The sequence below is a fragment of the Myxine glutinosa genome, chromosome 13 (genome assembly GCF_964187855.1).
Source record: "Myxine glutinosa chromosome 13, kmMyxGlut1.1, whole genome shotgun sequence".
NCBI lineage: Eukaryota > Metazoa > Chordata > Myxini > Myxiniformes > Myxinidae > Myxine > Myxine glutinosa.
In genome coordinates this window covers 54,787,130-54,809,822 of record NC_136273.1, presented here as the reverse complement: position 1 = coordinate 54,809,822, position 22,693 = coordinate 54,787,130, and the positions used below count along the sequence as shown (strand labels likewise).

Below are 22,693 nucleotides of genomic sequence, written 5' to 3'. Positions count from 1 at the left end.
AGTGTGATAATGAATTACATGCCCAATCTAGAAGATCCTTCCTCTTCATGCAATAACAACTTCTAGCTTCCAGACCGTACATCCAATCATCTTGAAATGTTGCACACATGTTACACTTCATGATCTCTACTATAATATAAAGTTTCACGTCGATCAATGAAGCGGTTCAAGAGTTATACATTTTTTTTCATATTTTCGTTTAATTATTTTTATCTGCCAAACCACGTCACCTATCGCAAATTCCAAAAGGTCATTAAGCAGACTGATATGCTGTACACATCTGTGAAGTTTCCTCTCAATAGGATCAAAAATGAGGGAGGAGCTAGGTTTTAAAAGTTTATGCTTTAAGTCGTCATAACTCCGAAACCATGTGACGCATGACGTCATGCTCGCTGACTTTTTTGTTCGTTATGGGTACGCGATTCTATCTGCAAGGTTTGGCCTCGATCTGTTGTCGTTTCGGAGAAAATTTGATTTTAGTGGTTTTTCAGGCTTTTCACTCGAAACAATATGGCGTCAGAACCATGTGACCTACAACGTCATAATTTTATTTCTGCATCAATTTATACCGAGAAGATGCTTAAGAAATTTCATCTTGATCGGATAAAGTATTTTACTTGTCGAATTATGACATAACGGCGGCACCGATGACGTCATCATTCACATATGTTATTCCGCATGGAGAGTTCTTTGCAATGAGACCTGTCTCAATTATTTCTGTGCAGCGGTTTTTGAGATATAGAGGTGCAAAGTTTTTTGGGTTTTTCCAGGATGGCGCCCGTACCACGTGACCTGTGACGTCATAATATCCACTAAAATATTCTACAGGAGGAGGCCCTCCTATGGTGAAAATTTCATGTCAATCGGACCAACGGTTGCCGAGAAAATGAATTTTTAAAATACACGCACGTACGTACGTACGATGACGTACATACCCGAATGCTTAACCCTGCCTTTCGCTTCGGGAGCGCAGGGTAATAAATACAATGTGCAATGAACTTTATATGAATATATATGATAACTAGCGAGGTACCCGTGCTATGCACGGTTGGGAAGCCAAAACAAGCAAACAATGCGGAAACGGTGAATACTAAACCATGGAACCAATAAATTCCACATTTCTGTGCCACCTTCAGTCGAACGTCAGGCATTAGCAGCAGGTTCGTGAATGACTTGGGCAAAAAACGTTCCCGTCTGAACGCTGCTATTCCAGTCAATGGCGTATCGGCATATGGCGAATCGGCGAATGTCACGGTTAAAAAGTATAAACCCTCACGTCATTTCCTCATTCATATTTAAACTCAATATCTCTATTTTCATTCCAAACAGCATTATTCCATTCACAAATTAATACGATAATGAAATACTGTGTTAAATGACGATTGTATTGAGATATTACTGTGTATCAAACCGGCTCATTATCATCATGTGTTCACTTCCAGATTTGGGGCAGGTTCGTATCAAGTTAATTTCAAAATCAAAATGTTATTGAGGAACTTATGAAACCTCCTACCTATCTTAAAACATCCGCTGGGATCCCAAAACATTCCACTGAAGGTTTGGCGGAGCCAGCCCAAAAACTGAGGGAGTAATTGGGGGACGGACAGACGGACACTCCCGTTTTATATTTTAGATACATTAAACCCCGTTTTATATTTTAAACATTATCCCGTTTCCCGTTTTATATTATCCCGTTTATCATTATCCCGTTTAAGTACATTATCATTATCCCGTACATTATCCCGTATAAGTACATTATCCCGTTTTATATTTTACATACATTAAACCCTCCATTAACTAGAACGGAACTTGGTAGAGCACATACCTCCGCCAGGCTGTATAGTTTACCTTTTGTATCCCGCTGATAGGCCGGATCTGCATCCGGACCTGAACCAAAATCGAATCGGGTTGTTCTTGTCACTACTCAAATCATCCACATAGTTTTATTATAATCCATCCACAGCTTTTTGATATATCGTGCTATGCATGAGTGCTGTATATCATTTTGGCCCATCTCTCAACGAGCCTGGTGTTGGCTTAGCGGTTAGGGTGCCGGCTTGGGATCCTAGGATACTGGGTTCGAATCCCGGTCGATCGCTGAATTAACGCCAGGGGGGTTGACAGCCTGTCATCCTTCCGAGGTCGGCAAATTGAGTACCAGGTCACTGGTAATTGCCTGTGTGTTGCAAGAGGCGACTAACAGGGTTGGCGGCAGGAAAGGCATCCGGCCATAAAACATTGCTTCAAAAAGGGGACCACGGTGCCCAAAAAAGGCCAACCTCTGCTCTGCGGGGAAAAATGGCCTCTAAAGGTTCCCCTCTCAATGGTGAAGAATTACTTAAAAACAAATTCCAGTACCTGGATCCGGATCTAGATCTTAAGACCTTAAGACCTAAAGCCCTCCATAACCTGGCCCCATCCTACCTGGCTGACCTCCTCTCCAGACACACTCCCACCCGCAACCTCCGCTCTGCTGGTACCAACCTCCTGACCCCTTCCATCCGGACCAAATTCAGATCCTGGGGGGACAGGGCCTTCTCCATCGCTGCTCCCACCCTCTGGAACTCACTACCTCACACCATCAGAGACTCCTCCTCACTCACCACATTCAAAACATCAATAAAGACCCACCTGTTCAACACTGCATTCAACATTCAACCCACAGCATTTAACCCCTGACTATCTCTTCTCCTTCTCCCTCCTTTTGCTTTAAATATTTCCCTATTGATTCTTGTCTTTTTGCAATTGTTGTTTTCATGTATTGTTATGCATTATGTTTGCCACTCTGTCAAAGCGCCTTTGGGCTTCTGGAAAAGCGCTATACAAAATAAATGAATTATTATTATTATTATTATTAAGCAACATTAAATCAATTCATCCTTGTCGCACACCCAACTTGTCCCCCAAAATGTTATCCAAATCCGTAAATAACTTTTTCTGATATCCTGGTCACAGATAGACGAACGAACAGACAGACAGGGATGAAACATGATCTCCATCCACCTTCAAAGGCGGAGTTCTCCATCCAAACTGATCCAGTTTGCTCTTCTTTTTTTAAATCTCCATCCGGAAAGATTTTTGATGTCCATCAAACGTAAACATGATCTCCATCCAAACTACAAAGGTGCATAGTTTGAATAGTGAGGTTGCATTCCTGGGTTGACTGTCTGGACACAGTTGGGTTTGTGCATCTGCTGATGTCCACCTACGGCCATGGTTGGTGGACCCACTGGAGTTCGGAGTGGTTTTTGGCTGAAAGGATTGAATCTGAACGAAGAATGGAGCCATGCTAATGATCTGAGAAGTCGAAAAATGTATCGATTCCTTACAGGTTCACAAAGTTATTGCTTTAGTTAAACAATTATTTTGAGGTCTGTTATTAAATAGAATTAAAGATTGGGAGTTGTAGAATTGTTATATAATTCACAACATCCTTTAAATGTTAATACATATAATACTTTAAGAACCGTTATTGTGTAATTTAAATAAATAGATTTGTAAGGGACAGACTTGTAAAAGGGGAAGAAGTGTGTGTGTGTGTGTGTGTGTGTGTGTGTGTGTGTGTGTGTGTGTGTGTGTGTGTGTGTGTGTGTGTGTGTGTGTGTGTGTGTGTGTGTGTGTGTGTGTGTGTGTGTGTGTGTGTGTGTGTGTGTGTTTAACACTTCAAGCAGGGGTTTGCGCTAGTTTTTCTAGTGACACCTGCCACATGACAGGACAGTCTTACAGCCCCCCCTTTTCCCCATCCCCTTTTCCTAGCGGTCCCATGCCCCTGCTGCGTCCAGCCCCTTATGAAAAGGCATAGGGTTTGGAGACAGATGGAAGATAGGTGGGGGAAAGACCCTCCGCACGGTGCCGCCGGCCGGGACGCGGAGGTGACAGGGACTTGGGACATTGGGTGTATGGCTGGGAGCCCTTGAAGGGGGGCAGGGAGGAGTGCTTCGTGGGACAGAGGGTGCAGTGCAGGAACCGCGAAGCTACACGTTGCAGCTGACGGATCTCCCTCGAGGAAATCTTAAACCTACTCCGTGGAGAGATCATTAAAACGGGTCAGAGAGTGTCGGGTGGGAAAGCTGGGTTTGCTGCTCAAGAGGGGATGGGTCAGATTTGCATAAAGCCCATGCTGCTTTCGCACTATTGCTGCAAAGCCAAAGGGCTGTTTGAATGTTCTGGGATGATTATCATGTGTTGTTTCTTGCCTATTTATGTCTAGATTTTTGTTTTTTTTGGTTTGCTTATTTTAGTACATGTATGACTTCTTTCATTGGATTTACTTCATATTTTAAAAGGTAAATTCCATTATCAACCTCATCAACTCCATCCTTAAACTCCCCTGGTCTCTCACCTGTGCAACTGTCTCATTGAGTCTGCTGTCTCGAGCTCTTCCCTATATGATTCCAAGTCTTGTGTGCATTGCCACCTCGTGTTCTCTCCCATTTCCACTACTGAGCTTTGCTACACACCCGTTTAAGATCCTTTCCCACCCTTCTGCAGTTGGTGTTCTTGTGCTGTGCTGCATTCTTTTCTTTTTTTTTTCCCCCTTTTTTTTCCCCCAAAGTTTTCCCTTTGTGCCATTTTGTCTGTTGATCCATTGCCTCCGTTGATCGCTCTTCTATGCACTTCAATACCATATTTATACACATTTACACTGACCACAGCAGCACATTTACCCCTTCATGACAGCACTGTTATAGTCTGCTTCCTTTTAACCCACGTTTTTACCTCCGCCACCAAATGTGGGTAGAGGTTATGTTTTCACTCCTGTCTGTCTGTCTGTCTGTTTGTTGTCCGTTTGTGAACAAGATGTCTCAAAAACGTTGCGGATGGATTTGGATGAAACTTGATGGACAGGTTGTGTGTGTGACAAGGAAGAGTCGATTCAATTTTGGTGAAGATCCGGATCCGGATCCGGCTAGTGTAATTTTTTAATTAATTCTTCACCATTGGGAGATAGGGCCAAAAACGATACATAGCAGGATATCTCAAAAAGTTGTGGACGGATGGTTTTGATTAAATGTGATTCTGTATTGTGATTTTTTTTGGTCTACTCTGGGATACAAAACGTAAACGGTTCACCTGGTGGAGGTATGCTCTCTACTGAGTGCCGTTCTAGTCTTTTCCTGCACCAGTGTGATCCAATCTATATACACATTTTCAAGTGGTTGTGTGTTTGTTTTCACGTTGTGCTTTCATGGCTGAACCGTAGCACCAAGAGGCCCCACATTTTCCGTGTAGGTCCTTCAGAATCTGGGCAAGGTTTTATGCTTCCACGTGTTGGCCTTGACATCCGTTTTGAGGCCACCAAAGACTGCCATAAAGTGTATATAGGGATGGAGTGCATCCTTCCTTATGTGTATTGGGATCCCGAAGGCAAAAGGTAACCAACATGAGGCCAATAACTCCATAGCTTTTCAATGTCTAACATGTCTTGGAACTACCACCGGAAAAGCTCTTCCAGCCAGGCAGCACCGGGATTCCCCCCCCCCCCCCCCCCGCCCCGGACAGTGCCGGCTAGCCCCTGCTAGTAATCCATCTATATTCATGCAATCATGTCTCCATATTAAGTACGAGTTCACTCGAACATTTCTCTCAAATTATTTCTTAATAACGCGCATCATGTCCATCTTTCAGGTGTGTACAAAGGTTAGATTTATTGAAAGGTTATACTAAAACTTCAATAAATTTGACTATGTGGTTTCAGTGAGTTTTGTTTGTAATTTCCGAAGAAAAATTGTGTGCAGGTAGAATTATATTTTGTACTGTTACACTTTATGGTGATGGTGTGTGTGTGTGTGTGTGTGTGTGTGTGTGTGTGTGTGTGTGTGTGTGTGTGTGTGTGTGTGTGTGTGTGTGTGTGTGTGTGTACGTACGTACGTACGTACGTACATGTACGCGTGTTTTATATCAGCTGAGCATCGGCAGACAAAGCGGTAGATAAAGCATTTGCAGGAGGTAATAAGGTATACGTTAAAAAAAAAAAAAGTATAAGGTATACGTTGGTCTCTCAAAATAGAACAAACTGGTCTGTAAAGGAAAATCAATGTTCATGCAGTTTTTCAAAAAATTAACTGAAAGGAAGTACTAGATTTCTCCGAAACAACAGTTTCTTTACCTTTGGCAGCAAAATTCTCCTGCAAACAGTGATACCCATGGGTTCAGATCTGGCCTCTTTCTTTTCAAATTTGTTCCTGCACATGTTCGATTCTGATTGGGTCCAGAACATGTGCAGAATTGAACAACTGCGTGAAGGTGTGGAAACGCCTCTCGATTAATTGATAATTTACCAGCAATTAATGATGCGTTTGTCTTTGATCAGCTTCATGATGTATATATATATATTTGCAAAATAACCCAAATTAAAAGAGGAAAATCAAACTCTCACTTCAGTTTTTTTTTTTTTTTTTTTTTTTTTTTTTTGTATACAAGATCGAGGCTCGTGAAAGAGCGAACATTAATCACACAGAAAGACAAACCGACACATAAAACATAACATAGGGAGCGGTAGACAAGATGGGGAGAGAGGGGGAAGGACACAAACACAACATTTGAGAGCAGGGACCGAGAGACATGGAGACATCGAGAGATCTGAGAGAGGGCGAGGGCTTGGGGGGGGGGGGCATGGGAAGGGGGCGGTGGGAGAGGTATAAAACATATGGACACTGCCAGGACTTCCAGGAAAGAAGTTGGAATTTCAAACAAGGTGGATCTGGGGTGAATTAGCGGGGGTAGAAAAGATCAAGGTTTTGGATGGGGGAAGATAAGAGATGGTGGTGAACAGCTGTTTTAAAGACCTGGAGGGAGGAGTGGGATTGAAGGGAGTGAGGGAGTTTGTTCCAGAGGCGGGAGAAAAGAGGAATGAAAGAGTGAAGGTGAGCAGAGAGCCGAGATTTCGGCAGTTTAACCATCAGAGGGTTGCTGGCAGATCTTGTGCGACCTGTAGGAATATTTGGGGGACAGAGCACAGAGAGAGCTGGGGGTGCAAGGCCGGAGAGGAGTCGGTAGAAGACAGAAAGACCACCTACCTGCCTGCGGTGAGTGAGTGAAAGGCCCTCAGAGATAGCTTCATCGCGGGAGATTCCAATAATTCTGAAAGCTTTGGTTTCAACAGCGTGAAGCCGAGCTAGGTGTGAGGCAGGAGCACCGGCCCATAGGGGAGAACAGTATTCCATTGAGCTGCGGATGAAAGCCTTGTATGTGGTGAGGAGCTCAGGTGTGCCGAGGAAGGACTTCGCACGACGGAGGATGCCCAGTCGGCGACTGGCTTTGGAGGCCAGCTTGGAAATGTGGTTTTCCCAAGAAAGATCATGGCAGATAGTGAGACCCAAAATCTTGAGCGACAGAACTTCTTGGAGAGGATTGTTGAGAAAGTAGATGGGAGGGTTGTCCAGTCGATCTTTTCGGAGAGACATAGTAAGAGTGTGAGATTTGTCAGGATTGAAAGACATGTTCCACTTGTTTGACCAGTCTGTGATTTTGTCCAGGTCTTCAGAGAGTGAGGAGGCAGCAGACTGCCGATCTGAGGGAAGAGGAATGGAGCGGCAGAGAGTGGAGTCATCAGCAAAGAGATAGAGAGGATTTTCGAGAGAGTCAGAGAGATCATTGATGAAGACCAGAAAAAGCACGGGGCCCAGAACACTGCCTTGGGGAACTCCAGCCTGAACAGGAAGAGGAGATGAGAGAAACCCATTCAGGGCCACACGTTGACGACGACTAGAGAGGAAGTCCGCCAGCCATGCGTGGAGATTTCCATGGATACCAAAGGAGGAGAGTTTGGTGAGCAGAGCGGGGTGCCAGACCGTGTCGAAGGCACGTGATATGTCGAGGGAGACAGCTCTAATTTCTTGTTTGGCATTGAGGACCTCCATCCATTGTTGAGACAGCAGAAGCAGCATGTCCAGAGTAGAGTGACCTGGTCTGAAACCAAATTGATGATCAGAGATCAAGCCATTGGAGAAGAGGAAAGATTTCATATCCGAAGCAATGATGGATTCCATGACTTTGCTGATAATTGGGAGAAGGCTGATTGGTCTGTAGTTGCTAGGATCTGTTTTTGCACCTTTTTTGTGCAAAGCGGTGATGTTGGCTGATTTCCAAGCAGATGGCAGTTGACCTTGAGCAAAAGAGAGGGTGAAGAGAACAGAGAGAGGGTGAGATAGAGCAGCAAAGCAGGATTTTAGGACCCGTGGGCTGATGCCGTCGGGTCCAGTTGCAGAATCAGTTTCCCTTCTAATTACAAATTAATATCACTAATAATAATTTTCACACCAAATCATTTGATAAACGAGATGCTTTTTCCATTCTACATTGTACGAATGCCTTTGTTGGGTGGCAACATTCCTAAAAAGCTATTCTATGGCACAGTTGCAGGTGAAATACTGAGAGCAACCACCAACCACACACAGCACTGAACTAATCAATAGATTAAAACAACTAGTCAGACGTATGTGTTAGCAGAAGATTGGCCTGGTGTTGGCTTCGCGGTTAGGGTGCCGGCTTGGGATCTGAGGATCCTGAGTTCGAATCCCGGTGTTGGCTTAGCGGTTAGGGTGCCGGCTTGGGATCCTAGGATCCTGGGTTCGAATCCCGGTCGATCGCTGAATTAACGCCAGGGGGGTTGACTCAGCCAGGCATCCTTCCGAGGTCGGCAAATTGAGTACCAGCTTGCTGGGATGAATGATCACGGTGTGTACCCCGATTTAGAATAGGTACACTGTATCCCTGCGCATCGTAATAGCGTGCCCAAGGGATGGCGTCAGGAAGGGCATCCGGCCATAAAAACATTGCCTCAAACAGGGAACCATGATTGTCATGGGGCCCGCAAGGCTAACCCCTGCTCTAGCGGGGAAAATGGCCTTAAAAAAACGATCATTCATTCATTCATTCAGACGTATGTGTTAGCACAGGGAGCTACAGTTGGCAGATTAAAACAAGTTTTCTTTAAGATGACAAAACGACACCAAATAGAATTAGTAAAATACAATACGAATAGTAAAAATATTATTCATGAGATATTTATAGAAATACATTGAGAAAAAAAATTCCAGTTGTTGCTGGGAGACAGTATGGCAGGTACAAAATCCGTTATACAGGGTGTCTCAAAATAGATGGAACCCATTAACATGATAATAATTTATTACTCAGACAAGAAACTCCGAAAAAGATTACATTTCCTGGAAGCTGATATGATAACAATTAAAAAACTGAAGATTTGAGGTCTCTAGCTCAAAGGATACATTTATTAGAGCACATGTTCCAAATGACCGCCTTTGCGCCTTAGACACACTTGAAGCCGACGAGCGAAGTTGTCAATCACCCTGACACACTCTTCCTTCCTGATGGCACGAATCTTCTGGGTGATGGCCACTTTCAGTTCAGAAATGGATTGAGGACGATTCTCATACACGTGGTCCTTCAAGAACCCCCAGAGATAAAAATCTGGGGGGTTCAGATCGGGTGAATGCGGAGACCACTCGGGTTCGCGGCGCCTGCTGATCAGCCGATCAGGGAATCGGTGGTCCAGCCACTCCATCGTGATGTTGGCTGTATGTGGAGTTGCCCCATCTTGTTGGAACCATTGCACATCTCGATTCACGCCACGACGTCTCCCAAGTCCCCTCCAGAACTTGTTGAGCACCACAATGTAACGCTCCTTTGTGACAGTGACTGCCTCCTCGACCCTCGTCTGCGTCTTCAAACCAAAACGGTCCGATTATGCCATGTTTTGAGATGGCCACCCAGGCCGTGCATTTCACAGAGTGCAAGGGCCTCTGAAGCACCTCGTCTGGGGCTTGTGTGCCCCAGAACACATTGTTCTTGCTATTGACATGCCCACAGAGCAAGAAGTGTGCTTTGTCGCTGAACCAAACATCATCAAGAAAGTCAGGATCCTCTTCGATCTTGTTCTCGAACCACCGGCACATCACAACACGTTTTGCCATGTCAGCTGGTGTGAGTTTATGCTTGATCTGGATCTTGTATGGGTACAGCTGAAGATCCTTGATCAAGATTCTTTGCACTGACACACGTGAAAGACCCAGCTCTTGGCTACGTCTTCGGATGGACTTTTTCGGGCTCCTTCCGACAGAATGTCTCACCGCATTCACATTGTCAGGAGATCTTGCAGTCAGCTTCCTGCCAGAAGTGGGTGTTTCTGCCTTCTTGTTGAGGTTGTTTACTGATCCAGTGGCTTGAAATTTGTGTGCCCAACGATAAATTTGGTTTTTCTGGGGATAGTTGTTGAAGTTGAACTTCCTGCGAAATTTTGCTTGCTTCAGCAAATTTTGCTTGCTTTTTGCGTTTCTTATTACTTCAGCTTTTTTTGAATGATTTCGTCTCCAAATAAGTAGTGACGCAAAATATTTTTTCCTCCTTTGTCCAAGGCATTTTGATTGATAATTATTATTAGTTGTTATGGTCTCCTCTCTTCAAATCTGAAAAAAAAAGAACAAGAACAAGAACATTAATATTGGCAGAATTATTAGCAGTGACATGGGTTCCATGTATTTTGAGACACCCTGTGTAAATAACAGATTGAGTGCAGTATGTGAAAACGTGTTTGATTCCGAGGTAAGTGGGGTGTGCGTGCAGTGCGGTGGACATGCTTGTTATATTTGAGGTAAGATGTGCATGATTTAATGGACTAACCATATAATGGAATGTGTGATTGGAGTTGTAACTAAGCAATAATACATTAAATCCTCTGGTGAGTAGAGTTTGAATAGTGATGTTGCATTGATGGGTTGCCGGATTGCCTGGAGGCAACTGATGTGGCGGATCTACTGATGTGGACCCACTGTTTGGAGAGGTCTTGGGCTGAAATGATCGAAATCTCGAGGAAGAACGGTGCCCAGCTGAGACCCATGAGATTGGGAAACTAGTCAATTGCTTACAGGTTCAGGTACTTGCTTTATGTAAGGGAACTATGTTTTGAGGTTTACAATTTAAATAAGGTTTAATCTAGGACGTTGTGAAATGAACGTCATTTACAGCAATCCTTTAAATTATATGAAAGTTTATCTTTATTAACAGCCGATACTGTACAAATAATAAATAGAATTGTTAGGTGTGTGTGTGTGTGTGTGTGTGTGTGTGTGTGTGTGTGTGTGTGTGTGTGTGTGTGTGTGTGTGTGTGTGTGTGTGTGTGTGTGTGTGTGTGTGTGTACGTGTAAGGATACAACACAAACGTAGTCATAAAAAAATGAGTGGTATTCACGGACGCAAAGGCAAACAACAGTGTGTGCTCACAAATGCTCAAATGTTGCCATCAATTTTGGCCTGCCTCTTCTTTTTTTGAACATTTCCGCGACCTTTTGCCTTCCATTTCCGAAGGACATTGCCCACAGTTGACTTGGAAAGGCCCAATATAATGGGAATGTTGCAAAACGATGGCATCCATAACCGCTCCCCGTTGAAGGTCATTCAACTCTGCCTCCTGGCTGTACAATTGATTGTTGCTATAGAATTCTGACTTTGTCGTATCCCTGCGTGTGGTAAGGATACGACAAAAACCTAAATATCCCTGCGTGTCGTAAGAGACGACTAAGAGGGTTGGCGTCAGGAAGGGCATCCGGCCATAAAAACATTGCCTCAAAAAAAGAGAACCATGACAATCACAAGTACATATGGGCAGGGTGCAGCCCGAAGTGGAGATCGGTTTCTGAGGTTTGGGACATGGAATGTGGGGACAATGACAGGGAGATCAGGAGAAGTGGTGGAAGTATTGGTCAGAAGAAGAGTGGACATATGTTGTGTGCAAGAGACGAGATGGAAGGGAAGTGGTGTGAGAATGGTGAAGGGTAGGCAGGGACAGAAATACAAGTTTGTGTGGCAAGGGCGTGAATGGTGTTGGTGTCCTGTTTTCTGAGGAGTTTGTAGACAGTGTGGTGAGTGTGACTAGAGTGAGTGATAGGTTGATGATGGTGAAAATGATGATTGGAAAGCTCTTGGTGAACGTCATCTCGGGATATGCTCCGCAGGTTGGTCGAAGCGATGAAGAGAAGGACAAGTTCTGGTGTGCGATAGAGAAGCTGATGGAAAACGTGAAAGATGAGGAAGTTGTTGTGGTGGGAGGAGACCTGAATGGACATGTGGGAAGGAGTATGGATGGTTTTGAGGGAGTTCATGGGGGTTACGGATATGGTGTGAGAAATGGAGAAGGTGAAAGGATTTTGGAGTTTGCTGATGGAGCTGATTTGTTGATTTGTAATACTCAGTTCCAGAAAGAGGACAATAAGCTTGTTACATACACGTCAGGTGGGTCGACGACAACCGTTGACTACCTGATGGTGTGTCGGCGAGATAGGGGGCACCTCCGGGACACAAAGGTGATCCCGGGGGAGGAGGCTGTTTCACAGCACCACTTGGTTGTCTGCGACATAAGGGTGAAAGGTGCGAGGAGAGCTCGGCGGGTGATGTACCAACCGAGAATGAAGGTGTGGAGGTTGAAAGAGGTGACGGTAAGGGAGGCATTAAAAGAGAGGCTGAGTAGGGTAGAGGATGATGTGGTTGAGCTTGAAAGTGGTTGGATGTCAATGAAAGCTAGTCTGTTGGGAGCCGTTGGTGAGGTATGTGGATGGACAAAAGGACCACCGAGGCACTCAGAAACATGGTGGTGGGAGGTTGAGGTTGGAAAGATGATTGACGAGAAGAGGAAGAAGTTCAAAGAGTGGCAGAAGGCGAAGGGTACGGGAGCAGAAACAGCAGAGCATGAAAGTTATAAGGCAGCCAGGAAGGCTGCAAAGAAAGAGGTAGCAAAGGCGCAGGAGGCATGTAGGAAAATGTTCGGAGAACGCTTGGATTCGGAAGAGGGTCAGAAAGCAGTATTCAGGATTGCAAAGCAGATAGCGAAAGAGAGGTGTGATGTGATGGGGGTGAGTTGCTTGAAGGATGAAGTGGGACAAATCGTTGTCGACCCAGATGGAATTAAAGGAAGATGGAAAAGATATATGGAAATGCTGTTGAATACAGAGAATGAATGGGATGGCAACATAGAGAGTAACCCAGTTTTAGGACCGGCAGAGAAGATAACTGAGAAGGAAGTTGAGGAAGCGATAAAAGCAATGAAGAATGGAAAAGCGGGAGGGCCGACGGGAGTTGTGGGAGATATGTTGAAGGCAGCAGGAAGTTGGGGTGTGAAGAGAATGACAGAGATCTGTAATTTGGTGGTGAAAGAAGGCCGCATTCCAGTGGATTTGGAACTGAGTACCCTCGTCCCTCTATACAAGGGGAAAGGTGACCCTCTGGAGTGTGGCTCGTACCGAGCGATAAAGTTATTGGAGCATGGAATGAAGGTATTGGAAAGGGTGTTGGAGAGGAGGATAAGGAAGAAAGTGAAGATCGACGAAATGCAGTTTGGATTTATGCCAGGAAGAGGAACGACAGATGCGCTTTTCATTGTGAGGCAGTTGCAGGAGAAGTACATGGATAAGAGGAAGAAGTTGTTTTTTGGGTTTGTTGATCTGGAGAAAGCATTCGATATGGTTCCACGCAAAGTATTGACATGGGCATTGAGGAAGTTAGGAGTGGAGGAATGGTTGATCAGAGTAGTGATGGCAATGTACAAAAGAGCACGCACAGCTGTAAGGACGAAGGACGGGAACAGTGGTGAGTTTGAGGTGAAGGTGGGAGTGCATCAGGGGTCGGTACTAAGTCCACTACTATTTGTAGCTGTGATGGAGGTGCTGGCTCAGACCGTAAAGGAGGGTTTACCGTGGGAGTTGTTGTATGCAGATGATCTGGTGTTGATTGCGGAAAGTATGGATGGACTGAAGGAAAAGATGAACAAGTGGAAGGAATGTATGGAGACAAAAGGTCTGAAGGTGAATATCGGAAAGACAAAGGTGATGGCAAGTGGTAAAGCATGTGGTGAGGTGGAAAGAACTGGGAAGTGGCCGTGTGCTGTGTGTCGGAAGGGTGTCGGGGTGAACTCCATTCAATGTACAATGTGTGCTGAGTGGGTTCATCAAAAATGTAGTGGTCTGAGAGGGTCATTAACCAGTGTAGCAGCTACATTCAAATGTAAGGTGTGCACAGAGGGAGCTGCAGATGGAGGAAATGTTGAGTTGGATCTTGGAGACGGCGTGAAGCTGGAAGGTGTGAAAACATTTTGCTACCTCAGAGACATGCTGAATGGAGAAGGTGGATCAGACTCGGCAACGGTTGCTCGAGTGAGATGTGCATGGAAGAAGTTTCGGGAACTGAGTGGCGTGCTGATGAGGAGGAGAGTGTCGCTGAAGCTGAAGGGAAAGGTGTATGCTGCATATGTGAGAAGTGTTATGATTTATGGGAGCGCGACATGGGTAATGAACGTAGAGCAGCAACGAAGGCTGGAAAGGGTGGAAATGTGAATGGTTCGATGGATGTGCGGAGTATCGTTGAGAGAGAGGAAGACAAATGATGAATTGCGAAAGATGATGGGAATATTGCCTGTGATTGATGCTGTGAAGAGGAACAGGTTGAGATGGTTTGGTCATGTATTGAGGAAGGATGAAAGTGACTGGTTGAGAAGAGTGATGGAAGTTAATGTAGAAGGAAGTAGAGGACGGGGAAGACCGAGAAAGACTTGGCTAAAGATGGTGGAAGAAGAAATGCGGGCAAGGGGGTTAACAAGGAGAGATGCAGAAAATAGGGCAAAATGGAGAAGATTGTCATGGGGACCGCAAGGCTAACCCCCGCTCTAGCAGGGAACATGGCCTTAAAATGCATGTTGTTTTGTTGTTGTATAGAATTCTGACTTTGATTTACCTTTAAGAAGCACACCACTCAAGGTTAGCGCATCCCACTGATTAGTGCGCTGCCCATTTCAACGTTATGGTTTGCTCGGAGCCTTAGATCGTTATAGCAGCAGCCGTTTTCAAGCAGCTACACGTCCATTAAAACCACATCTTACTAATGTTTATCTATGATTCTTTCAGACACAGTTAGACTTGCAGATACATACAACAAGGTCATTGGCAAGATATATTTTCAATTAGAGGTCATGGCTTGTGGAAGAACTTGACAGCAGAGGACATTACTGACAACGAGGTAAAAGGGTGCATTCACTCCTTCATTCCTCTTTACTCCCGCCTCTGGAACAAACTCCCTCACTCGCTTCAATCCCACTCCTCCCTCCAGGTCTTTAAAACAGCTGTTCACCACCATCTCTTATCTTCCCCCATCCAAAACCTCGATCTTTTCTACCCACGTTAATTCACCCGAAAGCCACTTTTTTGAAATACTGACTTCTTTCTTTCTTGGAAGTTCTAGCAGTGTCCATGTGACCTTAACCCCCGCCTTCCCATGCCTCCTCCCCCCCAAGCCCTCTCCCTCCCACAGATCTTCTGCTGTCCCTGTTCTCTTCTGTTGTACTTGTGTGCTTCCTTCTCTCTCTTCATCTTGTCTCCCGCTCCCTTTATTGTATGGTTTGTGTGTCGGTTTTTTTTTTGTGATATATGTTAGCTCTTACACGAGCCTCGATCTTGTATACAAAAAAAAAAAAAATTCAGAAAAGGCCCACACACAAATACATCGGTGGGGCAACAAGAATCGGAGAGAGAGCATAAAAAGATCCTCGGGAGGCATGTGAGAAGTTATTTGTTTGCCTTCTTGCAGGATTGCCAATGAGAGCTCGAGTTGATTCCATCTCTGCTTTGACTTTCCATCTATCATGTAAAGAATATTCAATGAGATGATATTAGATTGTTGAGTTGATGGGAGTTTAACCATTAATACAAGAAAGTACAATAAAAAATTGCCATATCTTCTGATACCTACTAAGAGTTGATTTGATTTGATTATTTGGTGTATTGATTTGACGCATTCTACAGCCATGGCGATTGATTCGGTGAATTTTTTTTTCTTCCTAAAAATTAACTTTAACCTGCTTTATAATACTAGGATGTGCCCGTACGTGGGTGCCCGTTCCTTGCCAAAAAAAAAAAAAAAAATGTCTTCGCCCATGCATGCATGGGCGTGCCCATGGGCCCATGGGCGTGCCCGTAAGTGCGTGATGTGACCGTACAATGAATGTATCGTCCCGACGCCGCAGCTCGGATGGCGCTGCAGTTAATCGGGCCTGTATCGGCAGAGTTATTATAAACGTGTACTACAATCGATCGTACCTTACAACAATCAACACAGATTGCAACGTCAAATAAATGAATACGCTCTCAAATGTGCCGTCCGAGGCAGCGTCTGCTCACCACGTTCAGCATCAGTACGTCGTCACTATGACTATCCGTAAGTCCGGAAGTGACGTCCTCATTTGACTGTCCGGAAGGTCGCATATCGCAGTTACGATGAATCGCAAATTAGTTTTAATTAGTTTTAAAACATAGTTTAACGCCAACATAGTTTGCCAACGTGAAATTAATGAATACGCTCTCAAATGTGCCGTCCGAGGCAGAGTCTGTTCGGCACGTTCGGCACACGTGATAGCTCGCTGCTCTCTGATTGGTTGAATCGTTTTTTGGACATAGCTCGGTAACTACTTCTCCGATTAATATGAAACCTTGAAAAGGCACATCCTCAGGTCCCCAGCAATATATCTGGCAAGTTTCAATTAGATCGGACCCGTGGTTGTCGAGAAACAGCGGTCACAGACACACAGACACACAGAGATTACTGGAATTATAGATAGATGTATACGTGCAAGTGCTTATTAAGGGTATTCTAAGCCAGTGTACTACCTAATTTGAAAACTACTGTGCAGTCTTGGTAGGCAACCGCAAACAACAAGTGTAATCCTTGCCATGGGGATGATTTGGCAGCACTGAATCTGCCTACAAGCAGAGACCCAGAATTGTACTGTACAGTCATTGGGCCTATCCTTGTATCGAGTGTGCTTCACGTGTCTCTATACTGTTGATAAAATGTCCTCTTATTAATCTTTTGGGTAACGCTTGCCTTTCAGGCTGTGGTACCTTATTGATTTTGTTGTTGGTTCACGAGTTATCAAACAGAGTGACCACTATATTCGTCATGGGTGTGTGTCTGTGTGTCTGTCTGTCCGCAGCATAACTACCCGATGATATCATCCGATCTTGATGAAACTTGGGTGGGAGGTTGATATCATGATCTAGTTGTGTTCTGCCTCGAGTGGGCGTATTGCGCCCATTGTGAGCGGAGCTACGCCCAAAAAAAGATGTCTTTTTAGGGGGTAATCGAGTTCAACCTACATCTTCTCCGAGGGAGTTGGTGGAATCTGACAGGGGTTTCGGTATTTGGTTAGGCCAATGTCATGTGTCTAGTCCCACGGAGCTCGATTTTTCATTTTCGCCCCAAGGTCAAGGTCACAAGGTCACGAAATTTAGAAAAGTCGATTTTTGATGGTTTTATTACATTGTTCGCTTCCTGATAGGGTGAAATGTCGTACATGTTTTTATATTATCACATACATCATGAAATACAAGTTTTCCAACAAATTTCAGAATCTTCGACCTTTGACCTTTGAAGGTCACAAAGGTCAAATTTTCAAAGTTGTCGGAATCGAACCGAATTTTCGGTAATGTGTAGCTAACTAACCTCATAACTGATTATACATTATTTTCTATCTCATTTCAAGGTCAGTAACCTTCGTTTTGACATTTCAAGGTTACAAAGGTCGAATTTTCAAAGTTGTCGGAATCGAACCGAATTTTCGGTATTGTGTAGCTAACTAGTCTCATAACAGATAATACATTCCTATTTATATATTTTCAATGTCGGTTTTGACCTTTGTCATTGAATACCGCTCGCTCGTGAACCATCGTCGTCTCCTGACCTGTTTATTATTATTTTTCTTCCGCTGGAATTTTGCGAGTTTATTCCCGTTAAAATTCATTTTCTCTGCAACCGTTGGTTCAATTGACAAATTTTCACCAAAGGAGTGCCTCCTCCTGTAGAATTTTTAATGATAATTATGACATCATAGGTCACGTGGTACGGGCGCCATCCGAAAAACCGAAAAACTTTGCACCTCTATACCGCTCCATTGAATAAAATTGAAACGTGGCTCATTGTAAAATACTTCCCATGGGGAATAGCACATGTCATTGCTGATGTCATAGGTGCCTCCATTATGCCGTCATAATTCGACAAGTAGAACGCTTGATCCGATCAGTTTGAAGTTTCTTGAGCGTCATCCACTCAAAAATTGTATGGGAGAATGAAATTGACATTTTAAAAAAATGGAAATCACCCCAAACAAGGTACAAAGGCACTCTAGGTAGGGGGCTGATTTAAGAGAAGGTTAAAAAAAGATAAGGAGAAAGCAAAACAAAATAAAAAATAAATAAAGTAAGAATAATAAGAAAAACATCCAAGACACAGGAAGTAGCAGAAGTCTGGTAAAATGCAATGAGACCTCAAAGATGTAGAAAGTATGAACTTACATTCCTCTTGAAGCCGAGTAGTTCGTAGGATAATTGGGGAGCACATTACAATTATTGAATTTTATCCTTTAAATCCTTTATCCTTAAAAATCCTTTAAAACCCTTCTTCTCCAAAACGCCTTAACATATCGAGGCAAAACTTTTCAGGCACGATCGCCTATCCATGACGAATAGAAAGTTCCCTGGCCATGATGTCATAGGTCACATGGTTTGGCAGCTATAATTTTTTGAAGAATAAACCTTTAAAAAGCAACTCCTCAAGACGGATTGAGTGGAAACTTCACACACTTATTCCCTATGCCTTGGGGACACCATGTTGTTCCCGAATAATTCGTAGGTCACATGGTCTGGCAGCCATATTGGATTGAACGAAAATCTTTTAAAAAATCATGTTTCTTGAACCGCTTCATCGATCCATGTAAAAACTTCAAATTAGGATCTATCAGTCATGGAGAATACATGTTTTATATTTAATGCTGATTTAACGCATGTTCTGGCAGGCATGATTATTTAATTTTTTGAATCGGGCTTCTTTTTGAATTTTGTTTTAAACGGCTTAAGCTATTGAAGTCAGACTTTACATGTAAGATCGAGTCATCAAGGGGAATACACGTTTAACATTCCAACGTGATCGGTCACACGGTCTGGCAGCCAGAATGTTGTAATTATTTGAAGAAGAAGACACCTTACAATATCTTTCCAGAATGGCTTACAAGATCAATGTGAAACTTCACGCACATATGATCGAGTGTTTCAGAATATAGTTTGATAATTCAAACGTCATCAATCGTATGGTCTGGCAGCCATTTTTATGTCGACGGAGGCATTATGTTTTCATGTTGTCTGTCCGTCCGTGATAGGTTTTCGTTACCGCTAACGGTACCGCTAAGTTAGTCAAACTTGGTGCAGGTATGTATAATGATGTAAAGATTAACTGATTAGAATTTGGGGTCAAGAGGTCAAAGTCTGTAATAGGTCTATAACTTGAGAACAGCTGAAGTGATCTAATTTAAAATTGGTGCAGGTATGTATAATGATGTAAAGATTAACTGATTAGATTTTGGGGTCAAGAGGTCAAAGTCTGTAATAGGTCTATAACTTGAGAACGGCTGAAGTGATCTAATTTAAACTTGGTGCAGGTATGTATAATGATGTAAAGATTAACTGATTAGATTTTGGGGTCAAGAGGTCAAAGTCTGTAATAGGTCTATAACTTGAGAACGGCTGAAGTGATCTAATTTAAACTTGGTGCAGGTATGTATAATGATGTAAAGATTAACTGATTCGATTTTGGGGTCAAGAGGTCAAAGTCTGTAATAGGTCTATAACTTGAGAACAGCTGAAGTGATCTAATTTAAACTTGGTGCAGGTATGTATAATGATGTAACGATTAACTGATTAGATTTTGGGGTCAAGAGGTCAAAGTCTGTAATAGGTCTATAACTTGAGAACGGCTGAAGTGATCTAATTTAAACTTGGTGCAGGTATGTATAATGATGTAAAGATTAACTGATTAGATTTTGGGGTCAAGAGGTCAAAGTCTGTAATAGGTCTATAACTTGAGAACGGCTGAAGTGATCTAATTTAAACTTGGTGCAGGTATGTATAATGATGTAAAGATTAACTGATTAGATTTTGGGGTCAAGAGGTCAAAGTCTGTAATAGGTCTATAACTTGAGAACGGCTGAAGTGATCTAATTTAAACTTGGTGCAGGTATGTATAATGATGTAAAGATTAACTGATTAGATTTTGGGGTCAAGAGGTCAAAGTCTGTAATAGGTCTATAACTTGAGAACGGCTGAAGTGATCTAATTTAAAATTGGTGCAGGTATGTATAATGATGTAAAGATTAACTGATTAGAATTTGGGGTCAATAGGTCAAAGTCTGTAATAGGTCTATAACTTGAGAACGGCTGAAGTGATCTAATTTAAACTTGGTGCAGGTATGTATAATGATGTAAAGATTAACTGATTAGATTTTGGGGTCAAGAGGTCAAAGTCTGTAATAGGTCTATAACTTGAGAACAGCTGAAGTGATCTAATTTAAACTTGGTACAGGTATGTATAATGATGTAAAGATTAACTGATTAGAATTTGGGGTCAAGAGGTCAAAGTCTGTAATAGGTCTATAACTTGAGAACGGCTGAAGTGATCTAATTTAGAATTGGTGCAGGTATGTATAATGATGTAAAGATTAACTGATTCGATTTTGGGGTCAAGAGGTCAAAGTCTGTAATAGGTCTATAACTTGAGAACAGCTGAAGTGATCTAATTTAAACTTGGTGCAGGTATGTATAATGATGTAAAGATTAACTGATTAGATTTTGGGGTCAAGAGGTCAAAGTCTGTAATAGGTCTATATCTTGAGAATGGCTGAAGTGATCTAATTTAAACTTGGTGCAGGTATGTATAATGATGTAAAGATTAACTGATTAGATTTTGGGGTCAAGAGGTCAAAGTCTGTAATAGGTCTATAACTTGAGAACGGCTGAAGTGATCTAATTTAAAATTGGTGCAGGTATGTATAATGATGTAAAGATTAACTGATTAGAATTTGGGGTCAATAGGTCAAAGTCTGTAATAGGTCTATAACTTGAGAACGGCTGAAGTGATCTAATTTAAACTTGGTGCAGGTATGTATAATGATGTAAAGATTAACTGATTAGATTTTGGGGTCAAGAGGTCAAAGTCTGTAATAGGTCTATAACTTGAGAACAGCTGAAGTGATCTAATTTAAACTTGGTGCAGGTATGTATAATGATGTAAAGATTAACTGATTAGATTTTGGGGTCAAGAGGTCAAAGTCTGTAATAGGTCTATAACTTGAGAATGGCTGAAGTGATCTAATTTAAACTTGGTGCAGGTATGTATAATGATGTAAAGATTAACTGATTAGATTTTGGGGTCAAGAGGTCAAAGTCTGTAATAGGTCTATAACTTGAGAACGGCTGAAGTGATCTAATTTAAACTTGGTACAGGTATGTATAATGATGTAAAGATTAACTGATTAGATTTTGGGGTCAAGAGGTCAAAGTCTGTAATAGGTCTATAACTTGAGAACGGCTGAAGTGATCTAATTTAAACTTGGTACAGGTATGTATAATGATGTAAAGATTAACTGATTAGATTTTGGGGTCAAGAGGTCAAAGTCTGTAATAGGTCTATAACTTGAGAACGGCTGAAGTGATCTAATTTAAACTTGGTGCAGGTATGTATAATGATGTAAAGATTAACTGATTAGATTTTGGGGTCAAGAGGTCAAAGTCTGTAATAGGTCTATAACTTGAGAACGGCTGAAGTGATCTAATTTAAACTTGGTGCAGGTATGTATAATGATGTAACGATTAACTGATTAGATTTTGGGGTCAAGAGGTCAAAGTCTGTAATGGGTCTATAACTTGAGAACAGCTGAAGTGATCTAATTTAAACTTGGTGCAGGTATGTATAATGATGTAACGATTAACTGATTAGATTTTGGGGTCAAGAGGTCAAATCTGTAATAGGTCTATAACTTGAGAACAGCTGAAGTGATCTAATTTAAACTTGGTACAGGTACGTATAATGATGTAAAGATTAATTGATTAGATTTTGGGATACCGAGGTCAAAGGTCAGAGGTCATGTCAGGTAAAAATGTGATATCTTGTGAACAACTGAAGCTGAAGGGATTTAAATTAAAAACTTGGTACAGGTATGTATAATGATGTAAGCATGAACTGATTGACCTTTGACTTCTTGACCCCAAAATGTAGAGGTCATGTTCTGGTAAAAATGTGATAACTTGAGAACAGCTGAATGGATTTAAATCAAACTTGGTACAAGTATTATAATGATGCAATAATGTGGGTGGAGGCATATCAGTCGACGTCTTGACTTCAAAGAGTGTTCGAGTTAAAGTTTATTTTGAACCTGAGGGTTTAAAAAAAAAATTCCTTTCAATGGAATTGAATTGAAGAGTTTTTTTTCTTTCAAAGAGGACATCATGTGTTACATATCCGATCAAAGTGGGGTCATATAAAAGCGGGGGCTGTATAAAAACGGGACATCTTGGTACCCGGTCACCACTGCCAGTAGTTATAAAGTAAGTAGCAGTTCTAGTTTTTATTTAAGTTTGCCATTTTAATGGGAAATATTGTGATTATGTTTTTGAGTGCAAGGGGTGTACAGATATGTCTATCACACCACATTGTACATACTAGGACGTGCCCGTACGTGGGTGCCCGTTCCGTGGCCAAAAAAAAAAAAAAAAAAAATTTCCAAATTTAAATCAAGTGTACCTCCCTGTCTTTGCTAGCCATGACATTCGATGCCATTGACCATTGCCACTCCTACGCCACGGTGAGGCGA

General features: G+C 42.6%; 1 protein-coding gene across 6 annotated transcripts in view; it reads left to right on the top strand.

Annotated features, from left to right (window-relative positions):
- LOC137438361 (DENN domain-containing protein 1A-like) overlaps window positions 1-22,693 on the top strand; it is a 386,103-nt gene that overhangs the window by 107,992 nt on the left and 255,418 nt on the right. The window lies entirely within an intron of this gene.